Source organism: Pantherophis guttatus, chromosome 2, assembly GCF_059756535.1.
Source record: "Pantherophis guttatus breed Tessera chromosome 2, ASM5975653v1, whole genome shotgun sequence".
NCBI classification, from domain to species: domain Eukaryota; kingdom Metazoa; phylum Chordata; class Lepidosauria; order Squamata; family Colubridae; genus Pantherophis; species Pantherophis guttatus.
Window position 1 is genome coordinate 230,046,375 of NC_142064.1, and position 25,787 is coordinate 230,072,161.

At 39.8% G+C, this 25,787-nt stretch overlaps 1 long non-coding RNA gene across 3 annotated transcripts in view; it reads left to right on the forward strand.

Annotated features, from left to right (window-relative positions):
• The window catches only part of LOC117673918 (uncharacterized), a 99,868-nt gene that overhangs the window by 62,131 nt on the left and 11,950 nt on the right, over positions 1-25,787 (forward strand). The window contains exons 2-3 of one of the 3 annotated variants that reach the window (XR_004593610.3): positions 6,359-6,471; positions 19,518-19,619. This is a non-coding gene — a long non-coding RNA (uncharacterized LOC117673918). Of the gene's footprint in view, positions 1-6,358; positions 6,472-12,889; positions 12,980-19,517; positions 19,620-25,787 lie in introns of all 3 variants that reach the window. The other 2 variants (XR_004593606.3, XR_004593609.3) reach the window with 2 other exon arrangements.

Sequence of the window (25,787 nt, forward strand, 5' to 3'; positions counted from 1 at the left end):
CTATCATATAACAAAGAAAATAAAACACAGCACAATTCTAAAGCATAACCAGCAAAAAAATAAATAAGTAAAGCACATGGCAAATCCAGCCAATAGAACAGAACTCACCAGGGGGTTCCAGATACTTTAGTCCAAGGTCTGGGAAAAGAGCCAGATCATCAGGGCCTTCCAGAGCTACCTGGATATTAGAGGGAACTGCATTTCAGAGGGAAGGTGCCATGAGAAGGAGTGCTTCCTTGGTCCCAAAAGACAGCACTGTTTTGAAGGGACCCAAAGAGTACCAGTCCTGTTAGCACATATCAGCTGGGCGTACACCATGGGAAATAAATATGCTATTCATGCCTTTATAAGTGACAACCAGCACCTTAAATGGCATCCTGAAGTAGAATGGCATCCAGTGCAGCTCCCATAACAAAAGTGCCATATGGGCATATCAAGGTGCGTCCATCACTGCCTGCACTGCTACATTCTGGATTAGGTTAAGCCTCTGAGTGGTCTTCAAGGACAACTTGATGTACAGCTCCCCTGGGAGCAATTAAAGCATGGCCATAATAAGCAGAGCCTCTTATTATCCAGGAACTGTACAATTGCTACACATGATGAAGGCACGCAAAGGTCTGCAGCTGCCAATTGTTGTTCAAGCCAGAGCTGTGAGTCCAAGAAAACTTTCATACTGTGGCTGGCTCCAAGCAGGAGAGTGCAACTCCTCCAGAGCCAAGGATGGAAAACCTCCAATTTTAAAAACATTTTCATAAAAGCTTTGACAGTTCTGGTTGGAATTCATTTCTAGTCTCGTCCAATCTTCTCCTTTGCAGAAGTGTAATTTCTACTAGCTTTTCAAGCACGATTCTGCATTGCCATGACCTCTAAAATGCACGTAAGGTTTTGAATAACAGAGATATATGTTCTCAGAGATATATTACCAGAAGGTAAACAGAACGGAGATCAGGAAGATGTTACCATTGTCTCCTTATTTTGTTCACATTAGCATATGTGGACTTATTTTATTATCATAACCTCCAGAAGATTTGGTGATTATTTTTTAAAAAAATATTAAATCTGTAAGGATGCCCATCCAATGGAACCCTCAGTGGTAAACATACCATATAAAACATCAGCAATAAATCAAACAAACAAAGTGAAGGCCTTCTCATTAAAACACCAATGCTATACATCCATGCTGAAGCTGCCAAAGGCCAAGGGAAAGAGCCAGAGACTCATGGCCTTCTGAAAGACCAAAGATCTGCAATTTTACAGTATATCTGAGGGGAGGTTCTTCCATAGGACAGGTGCAATGACAGATAAGGTTTACTTCTTAGGCTCCCGCCAGGTAATATTGCCTCATTTAAGGAATCCAGAGCATGACCATTATGCCAGACCTTGTGGAATGAGCAGAAACTATTAGGGAGAGGCATGCCATAAGTAACCTGGCCCCGTGTCATGCAGGGCTTTAAAGATGACAACCGGCACCTTGAATGACATCCAGAAGCCTCTTTGGAGCTATTTAGTTCATGGAGAGTAGGGTTATGTTGAGACATCTATGGTACATCCAACACTGCATTTGGCGTCACATCTCTTGACCAGCTGGGATTTCTGAATGCTTTTCAGAATCAGCCCTTGGATGCATTGCAGTAGTCCACTCAGGAAGTGACTACATGAGTGACTGTGAATAGTGAAATAGAATAATTTAGGAATGGACATTACTGGCTCACAAGATGTATTTGCACAAAGGCTAGAATCCTAGTGCAACACAGATGTAAATACACACATTGCAGCACTGGTCAAAAGGGCCCAGCAGAGATTATACTACCTGAGATATCTCAGGAAATGTTCTGTCCCCGTCTCCACACACACACACACACACACACACACACACACACACACACACACAGCCAGCCGAGGGTTAAAGGAAGCACATGGCACGCACACAGTTTGTTATCAGAAACTTGGCAGCAAGACAAGCACCGACTGCCAAGTGCTTTTACTTAATATCCCTTCACCAGATAAACAGAAATACACACAGTTTGCAAATAGTCCAGTTCAAAACAAGAAACCTTCTGCAGATTTAGGTGTTGTTCAAAGTGACTAGCCAGAGTTAGTTTTTGTGCATCACAGAGTCTTAAATAGCCACCACCCTCTCTTATATAGTCTCTGGGGTGTGGTCCAGTGACTCAGCCTAATCCCTGGCACACCTCCTCAACTGCTGCAACCGTTGGCGTGGATCCAGGAACGACAGATCGCCTCCATCGCTATCATTGGAGACACCTGGCTCCTGGCTAATCTCCTCTTCCTCGGCCGGCACCTGAGGCAGTTCCAGAGAGGAGGGGCCTGGAGAGGGAGGCCTGGCCGACTCTTCTCCTTCATGTTCAGAGCCTTCCCCCTCCGATAAGATAGGCTCGGAGGACGGAGCCACAACAGGAAACAGCAACTGAATGAAAAACAGCTGGTGGCCTTCTACGGCTGCACCATAGAGAGTATTTTAACTTACTGCATCTGTGTATGTTTTGCCAATTGCACAGTGGCAGATAGGACAGCACTCCAGAGGGTCAACATCATTGCCCAGAGGATCATTGTTTGCCCTCTCCCCTCCTTGGAAGAGCTTTATAGCTCCCACTGCCTTAAGAAAGTTCAAAACATTCTTAAAGATCCTTTTTTTGAACTATTACCATCTGGCAGACAGTACAGATCAATAAAAACAAGGACAAATAGGCTGAAAAGCAGCTTCTATCACAGGGCAATAACCATATTGAATTATATGGTATAGTGCAATATCGGGTTTTCAATTTCAATTATATAGAATGTAAAGGATGTATATGTTTTTTTTTATAGTTATAATATACACTGAAAACAGCATTTAATTTCATTGTATCATGTGCAATGACAATAAAGTAAACTACAAACTATAAATGTACCTACAACATAGAGGCCTTTTCTATTTGTTTTTAGTTTTTGAGCTTTTCTTGACTACTTTAGTGGGCTCTCAACTATGTAAAGATACTACCTTTATTCAGAAAAGGAGAGCGATAGAAATATATGTATTTATATTTCATTTTTTTTAAACCACTCAGCTCCCTCAATTTAGCGGAACTCTTGCTTGATGCTCTGAGATAGTTAAAAGCAGGTGTTGAAAGTTGAATCAATGGGGCTTTGTGAAGATATTTAGTTATGTTACTGTTTTCTTTGAGCAGATTTGACACTTGTCCCATCCCAAAGATTTACCCATGACATTAAGAAGAGTGTCTCCCTTGCCATCTCCATAGGTGTGAGATAGCCTGGTGGTTATTTCAGAAATTAATCTGGAGAAAACAATTACTTCCACCATATTTTGCACCATATTTAATAGCTTTCCATTCCAGACAAAATTCATTTTCATTTGTTAAATATTTTCATTGTGTTATTAAATCGGCTGCTTAATCAGTTAGTTTCAAAGCACAGGATTGGCAAGATGCTTTCCTCTGCTGAAACAGAAGCAGGTTTCTTAATCTCTGTTTAATTGGCTATTTAGAAGAACAGATTTATCTTCCTATTGATATAAATCATCCAAATTACCTTTTGTGAATTGGTGAATGTAAAACCTTGGTTCTCAGCAAGGATTCTATTAATCTAAGAGACTAAAGTCAAAATCTCTACCTACATGCTTAGACATAATGATGGCCATGAGTTACAAGAAGAAACCCTGACCTTTAGTGCCCCCAAAGTTCATACAAGTAGAGTTGTACAAGAGCTGATGGTACAGAATCTGAGTAGCCCCAAGGCACAAGTACTATCCAGAATTCTACAGAAATGTAAGTTGTCCTAACTATTTAATAGACTTCAAATTAGTATGCTGAACAAGTTGAACCATCTTCAAGACTGATCTGTTTAATAGTCTATTTCTATATGCAAGCCCAAGGGTCTGCTATGGCTGCACCTACACACAAAGAAAGAATAAATGGTTAGTTAGTTCATAGGCAAGGTATTTTTGCAGTCAGAAAGGAGGAGAAGCACAGGATAAATTTTCTCCCTTCAGTAATAAAATAACTTGGTGGAATTTGCACACTGTGATAAAGAGAACATTTTTAGTGCTATGCCTTAACAAGTACGCATAGTTAAAGGGATGTAATTCTAAATATTTGGCCATTTTCTGCTATCTGGATTAATTTGTGTAGTTAATCTACGGGTGCAGATTGTTAAATTTCAACTCCCATCAAGATCACCTTTCACAATTAAAGCAACAGGAAGTTGTTAAGCTAACAACAGCTGGAACTCCACAAACTGTTTAACTATGCTTAAATTCATGTTCTCGGCTGCTTGAAACTTGGATCAATTATGAGGCTTCCTGAGTTACATTCCTAGGTGCTTCTTTGACTTTGCCATGTTTTCCTCTTCCTGAAACTTAGATGAGGATATTATTGATACAACTGAAGTGGCTCCACACAAGCCACAACTTTCCATTTATTTGTTCATGTGCATCTTTTTAACATGTGTTTATCCTGGGATGTCAACTTCTATACATAAATCAATAAATAAAATAGATAAGAACCTATACATCAGAAAACCTTAAGACCACTCTGGAACTCAAGGTAGCATATACTGTATACATATTTACCCAATATCATCTGCTCCAGGTAAATCTTTTTCCTAAAGTCATTAAAGTGGGTTGCATCTTTCATGAAGCTAAAGCAGTGGTGGGTTCCTCCTGGTTCGGCCCAGTTCCGATATGACATCACTGAACCGGTTCTGTGCCCCCCCACCGCGTTATTCTTACCTTTTATTTGGCCCCATTCCCAATCTATTGTTGCCTCCTGAGTCCTATAGCTGATCAGTGATAAAAGGCAGTTTGGTGGTAGACCGATGCCTCCAAAAACAAATGAGTAGACCAGTGCCAGCAAAAATAAATGGGTAGACCGGTACAGTTCTGCAAGCAGTTAAAAGCCTGGTAGACCAGTACCTCTACTAAAGCCTAAAGAATTGTCACATGACCATATAGCCATGCCCATAAAACAAGCCACGCCCACAGAACCGGTAGTAAAAAGTTTTAGAACCCACCCCTGAGCTAAAGGTGTGGTGAATGGAAATGTGGCTTTTCTGCTGTTACCCAGTCTTGTGGAACAATGTCAGAAATTTAACACATGTAACACCACTATTGTATGAGCTGGATGGTAACAGGCATTTTTCCAGGTGCATTTCAAGGTGTTGATTGTTACCTTCATGATTTGGGACCAATTTTGGTCATAGAACTATATTTATATAATCAAGTACTTTCTCCCAAAACATAGTAAGTATAAAACATTGTAACATATGTTTTAAAGAAGCATTACTTATTTTATTTTATTTTGATTTCTATAGCTGCTCATCTTAAGAAGTGGCTCAGGGCAGTGTACATCATAAAACTAAGAATGTTATAGCTTCCATTATTCTGGACAAATTCTTTAGTTCCGGAAAAATTCCAGTCAAAGTTAGTATTGACAGTATAAACATATCAAAAATTGAAACCTAGAAAATTTCTAGTTCAGAAACTCAGACAGATGATTTGGGGGAGGGGGGAGAAATATGGACATGAACTCAGTGGTGAAATCCGAATATTTTTTACTACCGGTTCTGTGGGCATCGCTTGGTGGGCGTGGTGTGGTTTGGTGGGCATGGCTTGGTGTGCGTAGCAGGGGAAGGATACTGCAAAATCTCCATTCCCACCCCACTCTGGGGCCAGCCAGAGTGGTATTTGCCGGTTCTCTGAACTACTCAAAATTTCCGCTACCGGTTCTCCGAACTGCTCAAAATTTCTGCTACCGGTTCTCCAGAACCTGTCAAAACCTGCTGGATTTCACCCCTGCGTAAACTTCTCTGTTAACCAAATTCACTAGAGATTTCATGATTTTAAGTGGTCATTCAATTAGTAGATTATGGATTGGTCAATCAATGGGGACAAACTTTCACAGCCATGCTGTTTTCTGCATTGTCTCAAGTCATGTGATTCCAGTAGTAATTTTGCAAGAAGGAAACTATTGAAGAGTTAGAGGAAGGTTTATATTTAATTAAACAACTGAGCCTTGGGGAAAAAAAAACAAGGCTTCTATGTCAAATTAAAGCAACATCTTGAAGGAAGCATTGCTCATAAATCGGGATTCCCTAGTTGAAATAGCAACTATTAATTGAATAATTACTGCAATCTCCTAGCTTCTTATTTCCCCACCTCTGGAAATGAAGTACATTGAAAAGCAAATAGTGCATTTTGAAACAACTTTTCGGTTACCAGTATTCCCTAGTAGCTAAACATGACAGAAATTTATGCTTGGATTATCATTCTAGCAATGGAAGATAAATGCATGCTTAAGTGAGCTCACAGTCTCTTCTCCCCCTCTTTTTAACATGAACTAAGATGTGAAATTATCTGGAGGAAGGCTGAACCTCTTGCACATCAAAATAAAATCTTTTCTGGCAAATGCATTGGCCTAAGATGCCCCCATTAAAGGCAAAGGAATTCACTCTGCAGTAAGTGGCTTTGAATTACAGTACATTTGGAAACACTATTTGTGCATCTCCACTGCTTTGATTTTATGTACATTTTTTGGTATGCAGATACTTTCTCTGTCATACCTATATGCTGTAGCTTCCAGGAACAATTTTATGACACTTTCTTTAGATACCAGTAATCATTCAGTCTTTCTTGTGCACAAGATAGACTTACTTAGAAGCAGATGCCATTGAAATCAATAGGAATTATCTCTCAATAGGAATTACTCAGTATGAGTTACTTTGACATGCATAGGACTTTTTAGAGAGTCCTTTAATTGACTGACTGACACATAATACATGTTTTGGGTCAGTTGTGAAATCCAATTTTTTTTACTACTGGTTCTGTGGGTGTGGCTTGGTGGGCATGGCAGGGAAAGGATACTGCAAAATCTCCATTCCCACCCCACTCTGGGGCCAGCCAGAGGTGGTATTTGCCAGTTCTCCAAACTACTCACAATTTGTGCTACCAGTTCTCCAGAACCTGTCAGAACCTCTGGATTTCACCCCTGTTTTGGGTCTTTAAAAAATACTTAAAAGACAAAAAGAAAAGTAAAGCCACTGCTTCTTGTTCTTTGCTTGCACATTGGGAGATACAAATTTGCTTTCACGAAAGCCATATAAGACACCCATATTTGCTATGGTGAGTATTTAATAAATAAATATCACCCCGTGTCCTTTCTTCTGTCACTGGTAGCTAGAAATTTACTTTATGGACTTCATTATGAAACCATGGCTGAAAAGTATTATTCTGCATGCTCTTCAATACTGAAATAGCCTTTATGGAGGAAACATGAACAAGGTAAGGCACCTCAGGATTAAGCTGTGTTTATTTGCAACAATTTAAGTGCTTATTTACAGCAATTTCCTCTGACTCAATTTCTTCTTATAGCAACTTATAAATAAATTAACTGAAGATATAAGGCTGCAGAAGCCTCCATCCATGCCCTAGTTGTTGAGCACAAAGAATTTTGTCTTCCTTACTAGGGCACTCTGTTTTAATTTTTATTAATATTTATTTATTGGCAGCAGTAGTATTTTAAGGGGTGCTAGATGTGGGCCATAAGGAAGGCTGAGCACCAAAGAATTGAGGCCTTTGAACTATGGTGCTGGAGAAGACTCCTGTGAGTCCCTTGGACTGCAAGGCGATCAAACTGGTCAGTCCTAGAGGAGATTAACCCAGACTGCTCTTTAGAAGACCAGATTCTGAAGATGAAACTCAAATACTTTGGCCACCTCACTGGAGAAGAGCCTAATGCTGGAAAAGATTGAGGGCAAAAGAAGAAGGGGACAACAGAGAATGAGGTGGCTGGATGGAGTCACTGAAGCAGTAGATGTGAGCTTAAATGGACTCCAGAGGATGGTAGAGGACAAGAAGGCCTGGAGGAACGTTGTCCATGGGGTCACGATGGGTTGGACATGACTTCATGACTAAGAACAACAACAGACTGTGGGCATACAGAATTGCCTCCTTCAAGACTGGAGGATCTCCACCTTCCTCGAAAAGGCTGAAACCACCACATGCAGTGGTGGGATTCAAGTAATTTAACAACCGGTTCTCTGCCCTAATGATTTCTACCAATAACCAGTTTGCCAAACTGCTCAGAAAGTTAACAACCGGTTCTCCCGAAGTGGTGCGAACTGGCTGAATCCCACCACTGACCACATGGATCTAGCTATATGTTACTTCCTAGGTTACTTCCTTACCAACGCAGGAAAGACATGGATCTAAACAAAAATCTGGCTAGATGAGTTTGGTTCACTTCCTTAGTAATTCTCCAAAACCAGTTCGCACCACTTCGGGAGAACTGGTTGTTAACTTTCTGAGCAGTTTGGCAAACTGGTTCTTGGAAGAAATCATTAGGGCAGAGAACCGGTTGTTAAATTACTTGAATCCCACCACTGCCCAAAACCATATCTCAGGTCTCTCCATTCTAGAGTTCACTCAAAGCATATACAAGCAACTTTATCCACTAAAAAATTAGAATATTCCTCATAGCAACCTTGCAAAATGACTCCATGGCTTGCCCCTCCCGAGCAAGGAGATTTTAAGCAGGGCTATCAGTTTGGAAGCAGTGCAGAGAGTGGTGCAGATGGCAGACAAGATTATTGGCAGTTGACTTCCGCCTATCCAGGACATAGCATATAAACAATGCATGACCAGGGTCCATAGTATTGTCTGGAACTCTGCACATCCTCTTCACAACCTGTTTTCCTTGTTACCTTCTGGGAGGAGGCTTTGTGGTATCTAAAGCAGAACATCCAGATTCAGTCACAGTTTAGTTCTATATAGTATCAACCTTGTGAACTCTCAAGTTTCCTTTTTTTGATATGTATTCAATATGGACAATGATTAATATACACATACATACATACATATATGTGTGTGTGTGTGTATATATATATATATATATATATATATATATATATATATGTATGTATGTATGTATGTATGTATGTATGTATGTATGTATATGTGTGTGTATGTAGGTCTTTGGTTATTCGGGTTTCCCCCCACATAAAATTGGATTTTACGCGGCAGAAAACCCGAATAACCAAAGACCTACATACAAACACCCGCGAAAACCTCAGAAAACATATATATGTATATGTATATATGTATGTGTATAGCATGTATATATGTGTGTTATGTATGTGTACATTTTTGACAGCAGGCAACAAAATTTCATTTTTAATGTGTGCCAGTGTGCCCACAGTAAAAAAATGTCAGTTGTCTGTCTGTCTGTCTGTTTATCCGTCTGTCTTTCCATCCATCCTTCCTTCCTTCCTTCCTTCCTTCCTATCTATCTATCTATCTATCTATCTATCTATCTATCTATCTATCTATCATCCGTTAGTTATGGTGGAAGCAATAAGTATGAAGAAATGAGTACATTTTGCTATTCTTATTGCCGTGGGATGATCCCAGATATGCTTCTCATTCTTGTCTAGTCAGATTTGTTCTTCACCTTCCTCCTATGGTGCTCCATGGGTCTCTTCAGGCCCTTTACTTCTGCTGCTCCTTGGGAAACCAAGAGGCACCCTAGTATTGATGCTTAGTAAGGGGCAGCATAGGAGCAATTCATCCCAAAGCCTCCATCCCCTGCCTATTCTGGGCTGCAACTAAACCCTCAACTAAAATGCCCACAAGACCCTCAGGGTCTTTAAACTCTCTCTGGAACTCCACTAAAACCACAGGTTGCCTGGGACTACAAGTTGCTCTCCCTCTCTTTCTCTCTCCCTCCCTCCCTCCCTCTCTCTCTCATAGATATATCTATATATCTATATATCTATATCTTTAGCCAGGTTCTTCCTACGTAAACCAAGATTTTTATGCAGCCCTAGTTCAGTGAAATCACAATCCACTAGTTTCTAGGCTTTTTTTCTGGCAGCCAGCAAACACTCTGCTGCCCATTGGGGAAGGCCCACACACACACACACACACACACACACACACACATTTTTACTGGGTTTATAGGGTTTTCTGCCTGAGCAAGAGGTTGGACTAGAAGACCTCCAAGGTCCCTTCTAACACTGTTGTTCTGTTCTGTTAAGGAACAAACTGAATGGATTTTTTTTTTATTTTTAAATTTGATTCATATGCCGCCCTACTCCGGAGACTCAGGGCGGCTTACAATACGTTAAGCAATAGCCTTCATACTTTTGTATATTTATACAAAGTCAGCTTATTGCCCCCACAAACTGGGTCCACAATTTACCCACCTTAGAAAGGATGGAAGGCTGAGTCGATCTTGAGCCTGGGGAGAATTGAACTTGCAGTAATTGCAGGCAGCTGGATGTTAAATGCTGCCTTAGGAGGCATTAGCCTCCTATGCCACTCAAGCACTGCAGCTTGTGCCAAACACAAATCCAATAAAACATGCCAGAGGATAGCGGAAGTCAAAGAAATAACTGGTAGTCCTCAACTTTCAAACACAATTGAGCCACAAATTTCTGTCGTTAAGTGAGACATTTGTTAAGTGAATTTTGCCCTGTTTTACGACCTTATTGCCACAGTTATTAAGTGAATCACTGCAGTTAGTAACCTGGTTGTTAAGTGAATTTGGCTTTCCCATTGACTTTGCTTGTGAGAAGGTCGTAAAAAGTGATCATGTGACTTTTGGATATTGCAATGGTCATCAATGTGAACCAGTTGCCAAGCATCTGAATTTTGATTACATGGTCATGGGGATGCTGCAAAGGTCATAACTGTGAAAAACGGTCATAAGTCACATTTTTCAGTGCTGTTGTAACTTTGAATGGTCACTAAACAAACTGTTGTAAGTTAAGGACTACCTATATATTTATTCAATCCAGTTGTCAACATAGTGATTCTGATGGCCTGCTCATCTACCTCCCTTTTTACAGGATTGTAGCTTAAAGATTTAGCCAACTGTTATTAATAGAATTGACTATTTTAGCTTATTGCAAACAAATGTTTCTTTATCTAGAGTCAAAACAGATGGCTCCTTAAATGGGCATTTTGTTTTTATTACACATATGTTTTTGTATGCATATATGTCTTTTTTTACTTGATATGCACATTTGATATGCACATTTGTTTCTAGCCAGCTTTTTCCTTCTATACAACTGCTTTACCACTGCCTATACAATATTTCATCAGCCCTTAATTTAAACGTATTGTAACATATAAGGAAAACATTCCAACAAAGCCTAGTGATTTACCATCTTATATTTTCTAAATTGGCGTATTGATTGCAATGTATAAATAACAATAAAAATACAGATGCAACTGTCAAGAATTTGGGCATTGCAGAGTAATTTTATATAATTCAAATGTTCATTAAATACATAACAGAAAAGTAGAAGCAGCTTTATAAATATGGATTAGCCTGGTTCTCAAGGCAGTTCCCTAGTTATTACAGTGGTGCATATATTATCATTTTTAATAGGATGATCTTCATTCAGAAACAAGGAACTAATTTCCATGTTCTTGGCTCCTCTTTGCTTTGTGACACGGCTCCATCTTCGATCATGAATAAATCACATTTCATTCAGAGTGGAAAGTGCCTGTTTGGTGCAGAAATGCTTCTTTACTCTGAAGCAGTAAATAATTAAACCGAGAAAAAGAGGACGAGACACCTCAAAATGACAACTCTTTTGATATCAACATTTGCTTAGTGAAAAGTGTCATTTTTTTTAATCTTTATTTTTCTTCTAAATCCAAACTATGAAATATGAAAAGCCATTCAGGAAACTGGATATTATATTATATTATATTATATTATATTATATTATATTATATTATATTATATTATATTATATTATATTATATTAATTTATTTATTGGTTCGATTTATATGCCGCCCTTCTCCAGAGACTCAGGGCGGCTTACAATGCGTTAAGCAATAGCCTTCATACTTTTGTGTGTATATATATTAATTTGATTTATATGCCGCCCTTCTCCGGAGACTCAGGGTGGCTTACAATGTGCTAAGCGATAGCCTTCATCCTTTTGTATATTTATACAAAGTCAGCTTATTGCCCCCACAACTGGGTCCTCAATTTACCTACCTTAGAAAGGGTGGGAGGCTGAGTCAACCTTGAGCCTGGCAAAATTCGAACCTGCAGTAATTGCAGGCAGCTGGTCTTAATAACAGGGTGCTTTAGACCACTGTACTACCAAGGCTCTACCAAGGCTACCAAGGTATATACCTGCTTAGTAGGGCTTTTGGCTCCCCCTAAGCGGTATTCTTTTTTATATAAAGTCAGCTTATTGCCCCAACAATACGGGTCCTCATTTTACCTACCTCGAAAGGATGGAAGGCTGAGTCAACCTTGAGCCTGGTGAGATTCGAACTTGCAGTAATTGCAGGCAGCTGGTGCTACTTAACAGGACTTTTAGTCTGCTGCGCCACCAAGGCTCTTATCCCAACAATAGATTTTGCTCTTTTATTTTAAATTACCTTGGCCAGACACAATTATTGGTTCCAAGCTCTTAATGTCAGAAAGATTAACATGCACAAATATACATGAGAGATCATTAATAAGACCACAGAAGTAAGTTATATTATTAAGAATACTTGTGAATAGAGCTAATTGAATATATATGACATTCTCATTAAGAGTTTCTGAAATCAATACGTATTTTGAAACAGAATTTGCAAATAAGACAAAACAAAACAGTAAGTTACTTTGAAAGAACAGAATAACAGAGTTGGAAGGAACCTTGGAGGTATTCTAGTCCAACCCCCTAATCAAATAAAATCACCTCACTATAAGAACAATGATAAGGCATCTCACCATATACTGCTATTGGCATTAAGTGTAAAGCAAATGTTTTTCCAGGCTTTATTTTCCTCAGATAACATTATTGTGATTATTATCTCTTTTAAGGTACAGGAAATTAATGAAAGAATACGGTTATATTTTACAGTTATTCCAGAAGTCACCAGAAGGTCTTTCAGAGACAGAAAAAGAAACCAAAGGCTTCCCTAAAAAAAATGTGTCATAAAGTACAACTTTGGTAAGGCAGGGCTACACACCTTTCAGTGGCCAAGGGGTTTGTTTGTTTCCCCCAAAATAAGACAGGGTATTATTTTCTTTTGATTCCCCGAAATATGGCCTTGGCTTTATTATCGGGGGTCTTGTTATTTTTGAGGTGCAGGAGGCCCCTAAAACTCAGCCTGCGGCAGAGGGACCAGTGCCAGAGCGCCGACCATCTGCTTCGCTGGTGCTGCTCAGGTCGCTGCCTCCAGCAATTGTGGCATGTTTTTCATTGCTGACACGGCGGAGAAGCGAGATGTGTGTCGTACCTGACTTCCAGCTCCTGCCATGCCTGGCGAGGGGTGAGAAGAGACAGCAAGGGGAGCCCTGTCTCGCTCCATGCGTCTCGCTTCTCCACCCCTCCCCATCTGCCACTCCCCCTCATCAGCCGAGATCAGCAAGCCAGATTCAGGGAGCTGAACGTACTGCCGTCGCTGTCGTTTGCGCAGCAGCTGCGTATGTGTCTAAGTATTGGGGGGGGTATTTTTCAGGGGGGTATTTTAGCGCATGTGCTCGAAAGCCCAATTGGGCTTATTATCCGGACAGGTCCTAGTTTTAGGGAAACACGGTATCTATCTATCTATCTATCTATCTATCTATCTATCTATCTATCTATCTATCTATCATCTATCTATCTATCATCTATCTATCTATCTATCTATCTATCTATTTAATTATTTATTTATCTATACATTTATAGGCCACCCATCTTACCTCAAAGTAACTCTGGGTGGCATAATATTTCTTTTTGAGGGAAGGACTGAAAAATGGGATGGCTTCATTGCACATCCTTTAAGGGAAGCTTGCGGAAGGCTTTTCATGACTCAGATAGGATGGAGGGAATGCTGAATAGTCCATTTTCAACAATCATAGTCAAAGGATACTCCAAGATTGCAAATATGGGAAATGTAGGCCATATATTTGATTATATATATGTCTATGTGAACCATATTATATATTAATCAGGGCCTCAGAAAAAGCTCTTACATTGTTTCAAATTGTTCCTTGTAACAGAGGTTGAATCTGAAGTTGCAGGCCTGAAGAATACATCTTCTAGCACCTTCTCTTCTACCTCATCTGTCATATTAAATGAATTAAATTAATTTTAAAATTGCCTAGGTTCCCTGATCTCTCTCTCATATGAAAGTAATATTCTTACTGAATAAATCTATTACTGGTTTATTTAAGGAAGAAAAGATCTACCTGATCTCCCTAATTCACTTTTGTTTTAGTTAGAAGTTGCTGCATAGCTCCTGTAGAAAAAAGCAGATGAGGTATTGAATTTCTGGCTGTCATAAAACCTAACACCTCTGGAGATTTTATTTTGTCAGCTGATGCTTAGTCAATTAACTATTTATGTACCCCCAAAGATGAAATGCTATTCAAACATTTCACTTTGTGTTCTTTTTTTCCCAGCCCAGTGATCCATATCACTCTTCATCTTCAACTCTAGGGATATTAACTTTTGTTTTGAGACTGTCAAAAGAAAAAGAAAAAGGCAAACAACCAGATTTTGATAATTTTGTTCTCTTTTTTTTTCTCATGTGCCTCTCCCTTTTCTACGGGAAGGGAAGGGAAGGGAAGGGAAGGGAAGGGAAAGAAAAGGAAGGAAAGGAAAAGAAAGGAAAGGAAAGGAAAGGAAAGGAAAGGAAAGGAAAGGAAAGGAAAGGAAAGGAAAGGAAAGGAAAGGAAAGGAAAGATTTCCAGTGCACTCTGCAAGCTTCCAACAATGGGGAAGCTGGCAGAAAGTCAGAAGTCACTCATTTTGCCCACAGTTGGCCATTCTGTTTCTCTTTTTAGATGAGGAAATATCTTTAAAATGATGACTGAACATGTAAGGTTTAAGATGCTCAAATGAGAGTCCACTCTCAGCCACAAAAACTTGCTAAAAGAGGCCAGTGCTTCATTTTGTGTGTTCTCCTTCTTTATAACAATTTCTACCAAGATATCATAAAGGGCAGAAATCTAGTGGTCACTGAAGAAATGCTTGAGGGTACAATGGTGCCTCTACACAAGTCCTAATTATACAGGTGCGTGCACATACATCCACACTGCATATTATAATATTAATAACAATAATGCAATAACAATTCTCATAAGATGTTAAAACAGTCAGCTAAGTTGTTGTTGCACCCTAGGAATTTATTTATTTATAGGGCACTCCAGTCTGGACTGACTTTTATCTTTACAAACCTCTAGGCTCCCAATGCGCCTCTCGCTTGTATGAGCTAACAGCAATTATTCATGCAACAGTCTATTACAAATTCATAAACTAGCGCTCTTGTTTATTTTATTACTTCAACTGCTTTTCTTCAACTTGCTACTTTTCTCCTCTCCTTTTCTGGCTTAAAAAATGCTCCCAATCATGCAGCATTATTTTAACTAAGAGATAATGATGACATAAGAAATTGAAACTGAGAAGCAATATATATAAATATTGAAAACAAACACTGTGAGAAATTTTAATGTTATTGTACTGCAGAATTAATGAAGGGAATTCAGAACTTTCAAACATTCTTCGATGAAAACCAATGTTTGTGTATATGTGGGGGAGTTCCTAGAACATTCTATATTTAAATTCTATATTTAAATTGTTAAAGCTCAACAAAGCATTAATTTGATTATACACTTAGCCATGCATGCACACTTTTCAGAACCTATCATAGATTATATATATATATTTTGCCTAGTGTTTGCCACCAGGGTAATTATTAACATTCACAGTTAATTTGCATCACCTTACTTAGTTTATAAATTTGTCAGTGGGAGGGAATTTTATAAATAAATGTTATTTTAATGTCTTGAAGAGAGACAGGTTTGCTATTATTTATTATCCTACCTAATTGACACTCTTGTTAGTATTAAAGTTGTATCTTCCCTATGACATTTCTATCAGCTTCTTGAGTGGGTTGTTTGAAAATTTGAATATGAAAAAAAGGGGACTGAACCATCCACCTCTTAATATTGTTAGAGTCCAGAGGCTAATAGAAGGCTAAGTATTGCATGGTAACTTGGAATTATATTACTTTTATGACTCTGTTAACCCACAACTAAGAATACTGCATGTCAGATAAATGAAGAAGAGGTGATCAACCAGTTTTATTGAACCAAATTTCCATTAAATTTAAAGGTGAAATTCAATTTAGCTTTTATCAAGATCCCCAATCAGGACTTCCTGTTTGCTGCTGGCCGCCGCCAGACGTTCCTTAGGGATCGTCAGCTTCCACTGCCTGTTAGAGCCGCCTTCACAACGGAACGGCGGCTCGAAAAAACTCCGTTCCCATGAGGAAACGGAGATAGAGCCGGCAGGGGTGGGTAGAACTCTCTGCAGAGTCCCAAAAGTTTTTCTTTTACTTTTGGGATGGAGCGGATGAGATGCCCCATATCCCCAGCCGTTGCTCCGGGCTTTGGGAGACCTCTGCTAATGCAGAGCCAGGCGTCAAAAGCAAGCTTGCGAATTTGACAGATTACTCAAAGAAAATGTGAGCTGGACCTGTAATACTGAAGTGCAAGTATTTTACTTATCTTTTAAAAATTACTTAAGAGAATAGAGGAAGAGAAAGAGGAAAAAAGTTTCTTTTTAAAATGGCGTCTGCCGCGGCTGGAGAAGAGTTTGAGAGGGAAAGTTCTTCCGTTTTTTATTATTACAATGTAGCGGAATAAATACCACTGGCTACATTTGTAGACAAAACTCCGCTCCTGTTTTTGTTTTTCTCTTTTTTCCCTGGAGGCTTGAGTGTTGCTGGCTGGAAGTCTTTTGTCTTGTTTTTTTTTTTTTTTTTTTTCTTCTTCTAACAAAGCCTGCTTAGGCGGAAACATGGCACTGAGGTTTGTGAAGTCAGACAAACAAATAGGTGGGGGGGATTCCCCCACCAAGAATTTAAAGCAATATGTTTTAACTCTTCAGTCCCAGAAACCTGATTTTAATATAATAGAATTTCTCTTAGAGGAGATTGAAAGAAGGGATGAGATTGTGAATCAGCAACTTGAAAAATTTAAGCAGGAAACTAAGGAATTGGTGAAATCCAAGTTTGACTTTTTGCAGCAAAAAATTTTAAAATTGCCAGAATTCATGATTCGGTTGGATACAAATACTAATTTACTAGAGTCAAAAATGGATGAAATTCAAGATAAATTGGACAATAGATTTCAAAAAATTGAAAATGATTTGTTAAATATTCAGGATTATAGTTCAGAAGAAAAATTTAAAATGGATGCTGACCAAAAGTCTGGTAATGTAGACTATCTGGAACAGAGGATTCAAAAAGAGGTTCTAAAGATACAATATAATTTCACAGAATATGCAATAAGACTTAGAGGTTTGCAGGAAAATAACAGAGATGACTTAAGGAAAATATCTTCTGAATTTCTAGCTGGGATTTTAAAGATTCAACCTGAGGAAGTGTTTTGTAGGATTGACAGAGCTTATCGAATAAACTCTTGGACTGCCAAGCAAAGGCAATTGCCTAGAGATGTGGTAATCTATTTTTCAGATAAAGAAATTAGGAATAAAATTGTGCAAAATTCCTTCAATTCTAATTTGCAATTGTATGGAAGAAAGATTTGGATTTACAAGGAACTCCCACCTAAGATATTAATGGAAAGGAAGAAATTTGGCTTTCTGGTGTCTGAGTTAAAAAGGAGAAATATTCAATTCCGGTGGGACGTTCCAGTTGGTATTATATTGAGATATCAAGGAGAAAGATACCAGTTAAATACTGTTGAAAGGGCGGAAGAATTTTATCAAAATAGGTTGAAAATGAATTTAACGTCTTCAGATATAATACAGGATAAGCAGAAGGAGCTGGAACTAAAGACAGAGACTGTACCAGATAAATTGCCTTTGGATTTATCGGATACCCCAGCTGGATTATCTACAAATTTGAGAGAAGTGCCATCTGATTTTAATGTGATGACTTATCAAGGCAAGGACAAGCATGGAAACCAATTAGAGGATATACAAGGGATAAAAAAGAAATGCGAGACACAAAAAATTAGGATGGAGGTCAAACCCACAAAAAGAAAACAAAAAAAGAAATAGGTTGTACAAAAATAGAAATTTCTAACCCAAGCAACAGTGAAGCCAGTGATTTTAAAATATGAATGATTATGTGAAAACATAGAGGAGGCGACATATTGGTCAATATCATCCTGAGGATAGTGGCAGATCTCTGCATTGCCGTAATCTTGGGACATGGAAAGAGCCTCAAATTGATGGTTTTGAATTATCTATTTTGAAACTTCTTTTTGTGTTGATAAATATATTATAATTATCTTGAATTATAAGGCAAGAGAATCACATTGGGACATGCAGAAGATCGGGTTGTTACCCAATACGATGATGGAAATTAATAATCCTGATGAAACCCACAATTATTATTATATGGAATACAATTATAATGTCACTCGGGTGGTTGTTTTTACTTTTATATATATAAGAAGATGTTTACTACTGATGGGGGCAGATATGATTGGAGATCTTGAATAAACTGTTGCATCCGCAAGCTATGTCACCCTATTATGGATGTTGGTTTTAACAATCCAGTGGAAAGACTTCAAGAAGATATTATATGGACTATAAATTTAAAGTTATTGTCTTTTCTTTTTTTTATTTAGATATAATGGAATATATATATATATATATTTTTAAGTAGTGTGGGCAGTGAATTAAAGATATCAAGAATTGTTGTGTATGGTAAATTTGTAAGACAGTGGGTGAATAAGCTAGCTACAGACTGATTAGTTTAAGAAAAGGGATTTTTAAGTGATACATTTAGGGGAGTGGAGGAAATGGATAGAGTGGAATAAATGTTAAATTAGATTTTATGGGGAGCCCGCTTTGAAATGTTATTAAAGTAGGACTTATTGTATAGTTTTAAAGTGGAAGGTGGTTTTGAATTGTTGCAATAATGCATAGATATAAAACACTATTATGCTAAATTAGAGTTATTTTATAATAGTTATAGTATAATGTGTTTGTTTTTTTTTTGTTTTGTTTTTTTTTTCTCTTCTTCTTTTCTGAAATGTATGGATAAAGGGGGATTTATAATACTTTTAGTAAGTAAAGGTCAGTATTTTGAGGAGGGAGTAAGTAATCTGTTATGAATTAGGGTTTTTTTTTGTTACGAAGAAGTCACAGGGGGGGAAGGGTGGGGGAGGGGGGGTTAGGGAGGGGGGGAGGGGGGGGAAAAAGGGGGAAAAATTTGTATTTGAAAACCTTTTCAATAAAAAATAAAAAAAAAAAAAAAAAAAAAGATCCCCAATCAGGTTTTGGCAGAATCCATAAGCCACAGCAGGACTACAGAGAAGATGTTAAGGCAGGTGTTTCAAAAGTTACACCTTTATCTCAGGTAAGGGCTGCTACAGAGAAGGGAAAGACCTAAGCTAGACCAGCTCATGTATTGTTACTAATTGCTTTCTTCTTTCTCAGTTAACTTGGTTCCAGATGAACAGAATGAAAAAGGAAAGTCTTTCTTTTTTCAGACTAACATAGATTTGTCTTATTCTATCTCTCATAGCTTATGACTGAAGAGTCAACAAATTGGCCATGAAGGTTTTTGACAGGCTGCATAAAGACTACGTTGTTGGCTGCGAAGGAGAAGAATTTCTGTCTATTGCCAGTAAGGACTTTTCTCTCCTCTCTGATTGGCTAGCTTGATTTAATGTTGGGTTGTGGGCAGTGGTGGGATTCAAATAATTTAACAACCAATTCTCTGCCCTAATGATTGGCTAGGTGGGTGTGGCCATTGTGGGCATGACCAGGGGGTGTGACAGGCAGCATTTGGCCTCCTGAACCCCCCTGAAAGAAAAAATGGGCCATGGGGGGGATACACCACCCCGCGTGCCCCGTTTTGGGCCTAGTAGGCCTTCCTGCAGCCTCCTGGGATTGAAAATGGGTCATGAGGGGCCGTGCCACATCCCCTCACACCCCGTTTTGGGCCTAGGAGGCTTCCCTGCACTAACCTGGGAGCCAAAATTGGACAAATGGGGACTCCTGGAAGGGGTGGGTGGGGTGGAGCCAGCCAGCAATTTAACTACTGGTTCGCCCGAACCAACCCGAACCGGCTGAATCCAATCACTGGTTGTGGGAGAACAAAACAAAGGAATGTGAGGAGAGAGAATCACAGGGAATATGTGAAGTATATGTGAAGTAAACAATGAGGGGAAAAATATGTTTTTCCCCCTCATTATTTCAATGAAGGCTGTCATGAACAGTGACAGTCCAATGGGGATGAGCTTTTGGGCTACTTCCCTCCCCCCTTATTCTTAAGGCCCACAAATGGAGAGCTCCTTATTAGCAAATTGGCAAAATGTCCCCATTTGGATTATAAAGTACTCAATACATACAAACACCCAGTTTGCTGCAGTTGTGCATCACAAGGTGGAGAAAGATATAGCATTCTGTGCCCTGTTTTCATCAATAGGAAATTATTTTTAAAATGTATACATATTTCAATAAATAACCTGTCTAAAACTGAGCTAGGAGCCTTGATTTAGGAATTCCCTGTATGCATTTTTCCTCCCTTTTAAATAATATTAATGTTTTTTAGGAGTGAGAATAAGGAAAACTAATACTTTTGTATAAATAAATAAATTAGTGGCTTTGGGAAAAGCAAAGAAACCTCTTCTTTCTATATCCAGTTTTCTTTCTTATATTCTATACTCAGGCCAAATTTTCTTTGATATTAGTTAGGAATAATAATGAGGCCAGAAATATCAATGGGACCTACAACAGTTCAACCACAATTCTAATATACTGAAGGATTTAAGTTGCAAATGTATTTCTTCATTAAAAAAGCCCAGTTAGTTGGTCAGTATGATGAACATTGTTAGCTTTGTTTCTATAATTTAAATATTTTTATCACATGAGATAAAAGATAAAGCAATGTTCAAAGAGGCTTGGACTGGAAGTTTAAAAGAAACTGCCCTAGGCTGCAGTGAAAACTGTGAAAGTTGACAAACACAAATGCTATTTATAGAGAGCTTGTGCAACTCTATAATGGACGTTCAAGGAAAAAAAGACTAGCACAGCTCTTAGAATTCTTGAAATAATCTTCAAAATACCCACTAGGCTTCACATGATATATTTCAGCATTGTCTACAAGAATATTTAAGAATCAATTTATCATTTCTTCAGATCTAATCATTTTGAAAATGAATCAATAGAATCAAAATGGTTATTTTATGTTAATCGGTGGAGTTAACTGAAAAATAACATCTGTTAAACTTAAGAAAAAAATGCTAACAGTTTAAACCATAAGTCATGAAAACAACATTTCATTTTAGCCCAATTCATTAAACTTTTAACATTAAGGAGATATTTTAAAAACATGAATATACTTGGGGGCAATAAGCTGACTCTGTAAATCACTTAGAGAGGGCTGCAAAGCACTATAAAGTGGTATATAAGCCTAATTGCTATTGCTATACTGTATATGAGACTTAAGTATATGTATACTGTATTTGAGACTATGAGTATACGTATAGTGTATATGAGACACAGTGGTTCAGTGGCTAAGACGCTGAGATTGTAAATTGAAAGGTCAGCAGTTCAGCGGTTCAAATCCCTAGTGTCGCTTAATAGGGTGAGCTCCCGTTACTTGTCTCAGCTTCTGCCAACCTAGCAGTTCGAAAACATGTAAAAATGCAAGTAGAAAAATAGGGACTACCTTTGGTGGGAAGGTAATAGCGTTCCCTGTGCCTTTGGCGTTTAGTCATGCCGGCCACATGACCACGGAGATGTCTTCGGACAGCGCTGGCTCTTTGGCTTTGAAATGGAGATGAGCACCGCCCCCTAGAGTCAGGAACGACTAGCATATATGTGTGAGGGGAACCTTTACCTTTTATATGAGGCAAGAAGAAATTGAACATTTTTGCGAGTTTAGATTTTGATGACGTGCAGCAAGGCATTCCTGGCAAAACTGGAAATAACATGAACCAAAGAAGCTTCTTGGATGAGAAGTAAAATGTTTTAAAGGGAAAAAAAAAAAACCAAGAAAGTTCAGTTGCCTTATGAACAGCACCTTCGGGACAACCATGACCTTGGATGATTGAGAATCTCCATAGATAGCATGATTTAAAGGGGAAAAAAATGCCTCGATTTTTCCATTTATTAGAGAGGAAGGCAAGGCAACTGTTTGCAACCAATATTGGACCCTTGGTGTTGTGAGAAAGGCCAGAAAGGCACACATTCTTGGTTCAATTAATGTGAGCAAATGGATATCCCCAAAAGTGCCCAGTGTGCAGAGTCCAAACATTTCTGGTTATATTTGTTGCAAGTTGTAGATCAGATTGGATGGAGCTACTAATGTGGAATAGTTGGGAAACGTTGAATGAGAATAAATCATAGCCCAAATTAAATCAGTCTTATTATTGGGTTTTATAAAGGGTCAGGATAGAATATATTATGCATTTTTATTTTTTATTTTGGGGGGCGGGCAGGCTGCTCATTTATAACCATTATTTGTCATCTCTTGTCTCTAATATTCCAAGAGCTCTTGCCTGCTATAATATACAAAATACTAAGTGGATCAATGTATAGCATAGACTCATTATAAAGCAGAGTTATGTATTCATGTAAGAACTGTGAATAATTGTGGGTTGGTTTTTTTTTTTTTTTTTTTTTTTGAACAAGCATCTGTGATTTGTTGCTTATAGCTGGCACTAGGAAATCAATTGTCAACAAACAATTAAATCAAAGCAGGTTAACACTTCGGCTAATGCATTCAATCCATGACACGCAATTTTAGCATGCTAACTAGTGTGATGCTAAAGGCTATTTGACATCTGTTCAGTGAAATTTGGCTGCTTATTCTACTGCCAATTTATTACATTTTTTTTAAAAAAAATCACTAATTGAGTTTTCGAATTGGAAAGTAAAGACATAACAATAACACAATTTGACATTTTTCTATAAGGTTCTGGTTTTTTTTACAACAGAAGCAGTAACTTTTACAAAAGAATATTGTAAAATTTTGGCATTTGCAATGTAAATATTCTGAAGAATTAATCAGCAAATTTGGCATTCAGAGTTTTTATGGTTGTATCTCCAAAATAAAATGTAATTTTTAGAGAGAGCTTTATTTTTCTGAACTGACAACTAAACTGAAATGTGAAATACCAATAGAAGAGAATATACATAACTAAGGATTGAACTGTGGAGTCCTCTGAACTTTCCCCCCCAGACATTTTATAACCTGACTAGGTAGCATCATTAGTGCTACATAGCTGGGTAATGAAACATTACAATAGTGGTGAATATCTGTAGCTCAGGAGGGTAAAGTTTCATTCTCTGAGCTTGTGGGTGTAAATGAAACATTTACAACCAAACAAGCAAGCTCAGAGTGCCCCATGGACATCACAAATGTGTAGTAGTAGCACAAAATCGATCGGCGAGACATCTGAGATGGCGCAGGAATTCATGGCCTCCATGGCGGCCATGGACCTGACTCAGGTTGTTCAGGGCCCAACTCATAGGGGTGGACACACACTTGACCTGGTTTTTCTCTCTGGGCAGTGGATAAATGGCCAGGGTAGGGGGGATCTGTCTATTGCCCCCCTGTCATGGACCGACTATTCCTTCCTTAGATTGGACTTTCAATCCGCCAATCCCCACCGCTGGGAGGCAGAACCAGTAAAATGGTTCCACCCCAGGTGCCTGATGGCTCCTGAGAGATTCCTGACGGAGCTTGGGACATTCCCTGCTTCCCAATCCCGCGATTCGACTGAGGCACTGATAGAATCCTGGGAATGGGCGGCTGCCGGGGCCTTGGACTGAATCGCACCTTTGCAGCCTCTGATCCGACGCAGATCCCGGGTGGCTCTTTGGTTCTCCACCGAGCTCTGGGAAATGAAGCGTCGGAAAAGACGCCTAGAGGAGTGTTGGAGGTCCTCCCGATCTGAATCTGATCGAACACAGTTAAGAACCTATATTAGGTCTTATCTTGTGGCAATGGAAGCCACATCATTTCGCCGCTCTCATTACATCTGCAGAAAATCGTCCAGCAGCCCTGTTTAGAGTGACCCGCTCTCTCCTCAGTCAGGGAGTGAGGGAAAATCCCTTACAGGGCAGATCTGAGGATTTTGTTCAGTTTCTGCAAGATAAAATCGCTCCGATCCAGATCGGTCTGGACTCTGACTGGGCAGAATCCATCCAGGAGACTGGGGCAAGTCTTGGGAGTAGTATCTGGGTTGAGTTTGACCCTGTTTCCGTGGATGAAGTGGACAGGATTGTGGGTAGACTGGATGCCTCCACATGCTTGCTGGATCCGTGTCCCTCCTGGCTTGTTTCAGCTGCCCGGGAGGTGACTGGAGACTGGATCCAGGCTATTGTCAATACTTCTCTGAGGGAGGGGGTCGTCCCCGCCTCCCTTAAGGAGGCGGTGGTTCAACCCCTCCTCAAGAAGCCGGCCTTGGATCCAGACTCACTTAATAACTACCGGCCGGTCTCCAACTTCACTTTATTGCGAAGGTTGTTGAGTCCATGGTGGCGCAACAGCTCCCACAGTTCCTGGAGGAAACGGATTTCCTAGACCCATACCAATCGGGGTTCTGGCATGGGCACAGCACGGAAACAGCATTGGTCACTCTGGTAAATGATCTCTGGCGGGCCCAGGATGGAGGTTGTTCCTCCATCCTGGTCCTACTTGACCTCTCAGTGGCTTTCGATACCATCAACCATAGTATCTTACTGCAGCGACTTGGGGGATTGGGGGTAGGAGGCACTGTTTTACAGTGGTTCTCCTCCTACCTCTCAGGTCATTCGCAGTTTGTATGGGCGGGGGGGCAGAGGTCCACCCCAAGGCCCCTAACTTGTGGGGTGCCTCAGGGGTCGGTTCTCTCCCCCCTACTCTTTAACATCTATATGAAGCCGCTGGGTGAGATGATTCATGGCTTCGGGGTGAAGTATCATTAATATGCTGATGATACAGTTATATATCTCTACCCCGGGCCACCCAGGCCTGGATGGGTAGGAACAGGCTAAGACTCAACTCTTCCAAGACTGAGTGGCTATGGATGCTGGCGTCTCGTGTTCTAGAAGTTCCATCACTTTCGATGGGGGGGGGGAAGTGCTTCCTCCCGTTAAGAGGGCCTGCAACTTGGGTGTCCTCCTGGATTCCCGGCTGTCTTTGGAAGACCATCTTACGGCCGTGACCAGGGGGGCCTTCGGCCAGGTTCGCCTGGTGCACCAGTTGCGCCCTTTCCTAGACAGAGATGCCCTCCACATGGTCACTCATGCCCTGGTTACTTCTCGTTTGGATTATTGCAACTCCCTCTACATGGGGCTGCCCTTGAGGTGCACCCGGAGGCTCCAACTGGTTCAGAATGTGGCCGCGTGGGTGGTTACGGGAGCTCCCCATTACTCTCGTGTAACCCCTCTTCTACGTGAGCTGGCTACCAGTGGTCCTCCGGATCTGCTTCAAAGTGCTGGTACTCACCTTTAAAGCCCTACATGACTTAGGTCCGGGGTATTTGCAGGACCATCTCCTACCTGCCTCCCACTGTCCTGTTTGATCTCACAGGGCTGCCCTCCTCAGGGTACCGTCGGCCAGGCAATGCCAGCTGGCAACATCCAGGGGTAGAGCGTTCTCCGTGGGCACTCCTGTCCTCTGGAACGAGTTACCCACCGAGCTTCAGACGGCGCCTGATCTCCACTCCTTCCGTCAGGACTTAAGACCTGGCTGTTTCAACAAATGGGTTGACCTTGATCCTTGGGTTTTTCTTATTTTGATTGTCGTTGTTTTTACTGGGTTTTAATCTTTTTGATCTTTTATTATTATATGTTTTTA